This window comes from Triticum aestivum, chromosome 4D (assembly GCF_018294505.1).
Source record: "Triticum aestivum cultivar Chinese Spring chromosome 4D, IWGSC CS RefSeq v2.1, whole genome shotgun sequence".
Classification (NCBI taxonomy): Eukaryota; Viridiplantae; Streptophyta; class Magnoliopsida; order Poales; family Poaceae; genus Triticum; species Triticum aestivum.
The window spans coordinates 149,429,568-149,436,683 of NC_057805.1; positions in this window are offsets into that span (position 1 = coordinate 149,429,568).

Consider the following 7,116-nt stretch of genomic DNA (forward strand, 5'->3'; position numbering starts at 1 on the left):
CTAAGGGAGTTTTCATTTTCTTTGCACGGAAAATTCATTTTCCATTTTTCGAGTGCCCAAAATGAGGTTTTTTTGTGAAGGAACTACCAAATAATTGTTGCAAAATTGGACAATTCAATTTTATAAAATACTATGCCATGTTTAATACACAATTGACAAAATGGTTGGGTGTAAAAAGTTTTTATCCACCGCTGGTGAAAAAGACAAATTTCCGCCGACTCAGTAGGAAGCGGGTCAAACATGAACTGCAGTTGCCTTATAGTTTGCTCTTTATTTTTTCCAAGAATCATTTCTAGGTACATAAGTATCTATTTAACAATAAATACATGGTTGGGTGGTGATACGTTGAGGTTTGGACGGTGGCCCAGGGCCCCAACTCCAAAGCGCATAGACTCGCATGCCCGTCGCGTGGTCACCGCGTGACCGTGGCGTTGCCATGCGTTCTGGGAAGCCTAGGCATGTCTAGTAGGTTTGGCACTCCCCAGGTACATGCTTGGAAGAAAATAACAATAGAAGAATCTCACGAGGAGACCGAACAATGCTCAAACATGAATTAGCACCCAAGTGTTTGATTAGTGGTATGGGAAATGCACATGGCCAATGGGCCTGAGTTTTGGCCGAGGATGATCATCTACTAAGGACACTATCTTGGAAAATTTGCATCTCAAATGGAGGAGCCTAGGTGTCACTTGCTTTGCAACATACCACATTGGACAAAAATATGAATGTTGAAGCCACACTCACATGTATTGTTAGATGGGGCTCAAATTTTGTGGAGAGCTATGATTTGGGAATATAGAAGATGTGGCAAAAATTCAGCTCATTAGGATATGCCTTGCTAGTACTTCCTTCACAACAGTTCGAGTTAAACAAAAACTTTGGAAATTTGCCGAGGACGATTTACCACGCAAATGGAGTTGAATATTGTCATGAGGCAATGATTTGGATAGTAAAGAATGCCCAATTTTTTTAGGAATTTTGGGAATGACAGAAATATAGGTTGCTTCACAACCTAGGGCAAAAATTGATAGATGGACATGACACATAGGCAAAACTGATGAGGTGGCGCCTAGTCATAGAAATAAGTACCAATGCATCCACGTTCACAACCTCATGACCATTTATATTGGTCGTAATCAGGTAGAAATAAGGTGATTGGCCACTCTTGTCTGCTTTGTGACCATTTGGTGTAAGCAATTTCAGGGTTTGAGCCCTTCCAAGCGAAATGGCCATGGATTTACGACCAATTCAGCTGGGGTCACTAAGAGAAGGTCACAAGTTGACATATTTCTTGTAGTGCCGGCGGGGGTGCGGAAACGTGCCAGGGTGCGTGTGGTGAAGCAACGACCCGAGGGTGTAGGTGTGGATGCGCAAGGCAGGGACTAATGGCTGCTGCTCGCCGGTGTCGTGTGCGTCCTGAAGCAGAGAGAAACAGAGGAGGTGGCGATGTGCACAGAAAGCGGTGGAGGAGCTCGTCGGAGCTGATCCGGCAACCAAAAAAACATGCGATGGAGGGCGCAGATGGAAGCTACGCAACGGGGTGAACCCATTCATACGAAGCATGCAACAGGAAGTGGACGGATTCCTCGCTGACGATGGGGTTCCGCGGTGGTGCGCCTCGGGCTGCTACGGTGGATCGGCTAGAGCAGGCAAACGAGAGGATTCTCGAACAAGAACGCATCTACAAGACCCTGCTGGCCTAAAAGTGCCAACACCCGAGCAGAGGGTCACCGAAACTTCGCCGGAGACCATGACATGGCCGAAGTGCCTCGGGCTCCGGTCGATTCATGCGAGACAGGGAGGAAACGAGGGGGAGAGGTGGTGCGTGGGAAGAGCGTGCTCACCACAGGCATGCGGTGCGCCTGGATTGACGAGAGCGGCGGCCGTTGGGGAAGAAGAGGATGTCAGCGACGCCGTCTTGACGTCCCCGCGTCGCCGTGGTGGTCGCAAGCGACAAAGTAGAGGACGTCTAACTTGTTTTTGCAGGGCATGATGTGATGTGATATGGTCAAGACATGATGCTAAATTTTATTGTATGAGATGATCATGTTTTGTAACCGAGTTATCGGCAACTGGCAGGAGCCATATGGTTGTCGCTTTATTGTATGAAATGCAATCGCCATGTAATTGCTTTACTTTATCACTAAACGGTAGCGATAGTCATAGAAGCAATAGTTGGCGAGACGACAACGATGCTACGATGGAGATCAAGGTGTCGCACCGGTGACGATGATGATCATGACGGTGCTTTGGAGATGGAAATCAAAGGCACAAGATGATGATGGCCATATCATATCACTTATATTGATTGCATGTGATGTTTATCTTTTATGCATCTTATTTTGCTTAGATCGACGGTAGCATTATAAGATGATCTCTCACTAAATTTCAAGGTATAAGTGTTCTCCCTGAGTATGCACCGTTGCGACAGTTCTTTGTGCTGAGACACCACGTGATGATCGGGTGTGATAAGCTCTACGTTCACATACAACGGGTGCAAGCCAGTTTTGCACACACAGAATACTCGGGTTAAACTTGACGAGCCTAGCATATGCAGATATGGCCTCGGAACACTGGAGACCAAAAGGTCGAGCGTGAATCATATAGGAGATATGATCAACATAGTGATGTTCACCATTGAAAACTACTCATCTCACGTGACGATCGGACATGGTTTAGTTGATATGGATCATGTGATCACTTAGATGATTAGAGGGATGTCTATCTAAGTGGGAGTTCTTAAGTAATATGATTAATTGAACTTTAATTTATCATGAACTTAGTCCTGATAGTATTAGCATATCTATGTTGTAGATCAATAGCTCGCGTTTAGCTCCCCTTTTTTTGGTATGTTCCTAGAGAAAACTAAGTTGAAAGATGTTAGTAGCAATGATGTGGATTGGATCCGTGATCTGAGGATTATCCTCATTGCTGCACAGAAGAATTATGTCCGTGATGCACCGCTAGGTGACAGACCGATTGCAGGAGCAAATGCAGACGTTATGAACGTTTGGCAAGCTCGATATGATGACTACTTGATAGTTTAGTGCACCATGCTTTACATCTTAGAATCGGGGCTTCAAAGACGTTTTTCAAACGCCACGGAGCATATGAGATGTTTCAAGAGTTGAAATTAGTATTTCAGACTCATGCCCATGTCGAAAGGTATGAGACCTTTGACAAGTACTTTGCCTACAAGATGGAGGAGAATATCTCAGCAGGCGAGCATGTGCTCAGAATGTCTGAGTACTACAATCACTTGAATCAAGTGGGAGTTAATCTTCCAGATAAGATAGTGATTGACAGATTTCCCTAGTCACTATCACCAAGTTACTAGAACTTCGTGATGAACTATAATATGCAAGGGATAATGGAAACGATTCCCAAGCTCTTCGTGATGCTGAAATCGACGAAGGTAGAAATCAAGAAAAGCATCAAGTGTTGATGGTTGACAAGACCACTAATTTCAAGAAAAGGGCAAAGGGAAGAAGGGGAACTTCAAAAATAACGGCAAGCAAGTTGTTGCTCCCGTGAAGAAGACCAAAGCTAGACCTAAGCCTGAAACTGAGTGCTTCTACTGCAAAGGAAATGGTCACTGGAAGTGGAACTGCCCTAGATACTTGGCGGATAAGAAGGATGGCAAAGTGAAAAAAGGTATATTGGATATACGTGTTATTGATGTGTAGTTTACTAGTATTTATAGCAACCCCTCGACATTTGATACTGGTTCAGTTGCTAAGAGTAGTAACTTGAAATGGGAGTTGTAGAATGAACAGAAACTAGTTAAGGGCGAAGTGACGATGTGTGTTGGAAGTAGTTCCAAGACTGATATGATCATCATCGCACACTCCCTATACCTTCGGGGTTAGTGTTGAACCTAAATAAGTGTTATTTGGTGTTTGCGTTGAGCATGAATATGATTTGATCATGTTTGTTGCAATACGGTTATTCATTTAAGTTAGAGAATAATTATTGTTCTGTTTATATGAATAAAACCTTCTATGGTCATACACCCAATGAAAATGGTTTGTTGGATCTCGATCGTAGTGATACACATATTCATAATATTGAAGCCAAAAGATGCAAAGTTAATAATGATAGTGCAACTTATTTGTGGCTCTGCTATTTAGGTCATACTGGAGTAAAGCGCATGAAGAAACTCCATACTGATGGGGTTTTGGAATCACTTGATTATGAATCACTTGATGCTTGCGAACCATGCCTTATGGGCAAGATGAATAAGACTCCATTCTCAGGAACAATGGAGCGAGCAACTGACTTATTGGAAATAATACATACTGATGTATGCGATCCAATGAGTGTTGAGGCTCACAGCGGGTATCGTTATTTTCTGACCTTCACAGATGATTATAGAAGATATGGGTATATCTACTTGATGAAACATAAGTCTGAAACATTTGAAAAGTTCATATAATTTCAGAGTGAAGTGGAAAATCATCGTAACAAGAAAATAAAGTTTCTACGATCTGATCGTGGAGGAGAATATTTGAGTTATGAGTTTGGTCTTCATTTGAAACAATGCAGAATAGTTTCGCAACTCACGCCACCTGGAACACCACAACGTAATGGTGTGTCCGAACATCGTAACCGTACTTTATTAGATATGGTGCAATCTATGATGTCTCTTACCGATTTACAACTATCATTTTGGGGTTATGCATTAGAGACAACTGCATTCACGTTAAAAAGGGCACCATCTAAATCCGTTGAGACGACACCATATGAATTGTGGTCTAGCAAGAAACCAAAGTTGTCATTTCTTAAAGTTTTGGGTTGCGATGCTTATGTGGAAAAGTTTCATCCTGATAAGCTCAAACCCAAATCGGAGAAATCTGTCTTCATAGGATACCCAAAGGAGACAGTTGGGTATACCTTCTATCACAGATCCGAAGGCAAGACATTCGTTGCTAAGAATGGATCCTTTCTAGAGAAGGAGTTTCTCTCGAAAGAAGTGAGTGGGAGGAAAGTAGAACTTGATGAGGTAACTATACATGCTCCCTTATTGGAAAGTAGTTCATCACAGAAATATGTTCCTGTGACTCCTATACCAATTAGTGAGGAAGCTAATGATGATGATCATGTAACTTCAGATCAAGTTACTACCGAACTTTGTAGGTCAACCAGAATGAGATCCGCACCAGAGTGATACGGTAATCCTGTTCTAGAGGTCATGTTACTTGACCATGATGAACCTACGAACTATGAGGAAGCAATGATGAGCCCAGATTCCGTCTGAGATGAGATCCATGTATGAGAACAAAGTGTGGACTTTGGTTGACTTGCTCGATGATTGGCAAGCCATAGAAAATAAATGGATCTTCAAGAGGAAGACGGATGCTGACAGTAGTGTTACTATCTACAAAGATAGACTTGTCGAAAATGGTTTTGACAAAGTTCAAGGTGTTGACTATGATCAGATTTTCTCACTCGTAGCGATGCTTAAGTCTGTCCAAATCATGTTAGCAAATTGCCACATTTTATGAAATCTGGCAAATGAATGTCAAAACTGCATTCCTTAATGAATTTCTTAAAGAAGAGTTGTATATGATGCAACCAGAAGGTTTTGTCGATCCTAAAGGTGCTAACAAATGTGCAAGCTCCAGCAATCCATCTATGGACTGGTGCAAGCATCTCGGAGTTGGAATATACGCTTTGATGAGTTGATCAAAGCATATAGTTTTATACAGACTTGCGGTGACGCCTGTATTTACAAGAAAGCGAGTGGGAGCACTACAACATTTCTGATAAGTATATGTGAATGACATATTGTTGATCGGAAATGATGTAGAAATTTCTAGAAAGCATAAAGGAGTTTTTTCAAAGAAAGACCTCGGTGAAGCTGCTTACATATTAAGCATCAAGATCTATAGAAGATAGATCAAAATGCTCGATAAGTTTTTTCAGTGAGTACATACCTTGACAAGTTTTTGAAGTAGTTCAAAATGGAACAGTCATAGAAAGAGTGCTTGCCTGTGTTGCAAGGTGTGAAGTTCAGTAAGACTCAAAACCCGACCACAACAACAGATAGAGGGAGAATGAAAGTCATTCCCTATGCCTCAACCATAGGTTCTATAAAGCACGCCATGCTGTATACCAGACCTATTGTATACCCTGCCCTGAGTTTGGCAAGGGAGTACAATTTTGATCTAGGAGTAGATCACTGGACAGCGGTCAAAGTTATCCTTAGAGGACTAAGGAAATATTTCTCGGTTATGGAGGTGATAAAGAGTTTGTCGTAAAGAGTTACGTCGATGCAAGCTTTGACATCGATCATGACTCTAAGTCACAATCCGGATACATATTGAAAGTGGGAGCAATTAGCTAAAGTAGCTCCGTGGAGAGCATTGCAGACATAGAAATTTGCAAAATACACACGGATCTGAATGTTGCAGACCCATAGACTAAAATTTCTCTCACAGGAAAAACATGATCATACCTTATTACTCTTTGGGTGTTAATCACATTGCAATGTGAACTAGATTATTGACTCTAGTAAACCCTTTGAGTGTTTGGTCACATGGTGATGTGAACTATGGGTGTTAATCACATGATGATGTGGACTATTGGTGTTAAATCACACCGCGATGTGAACTAGATTATTGACTCTAGTGCAAGTGGGAGACTGAAGGAAATATGCCCTAGAGGCAATAATAAAGTTAATATTTATTTCCTTATTTCATGATAAATGTTTATTATTCATCCTAGAATTGTATTAACCGGAAACTTAGTACATGTGTGAATACATAGACAAATAGAGTGTCACTAGTATGCCTCTACTTGACTAGCTCATTGAATCAAAGATGGTTAAGTTTCCTAGCCATAGACATGAGTTGTCATTTAATTAACGGGATCACATCATTAGAGAATGATGTGATTGACTTGACCCATTCCGTTAGCTTAGCACTTGATCGTTTAGTATGTTGCTATTGCTTTCTTCATGACTTATACATGTTCCTATGACTATGAGATTATGCAACTCCCGAATACCGGAGGAACACCTTGTGTGCTATCAAACGTCACAACGTAACTGGGTGATTATAAAGATGCTCTACAGGTGTCTCCGAAGGTGTTTGTTGGGTTGGCATAGATCGAGAT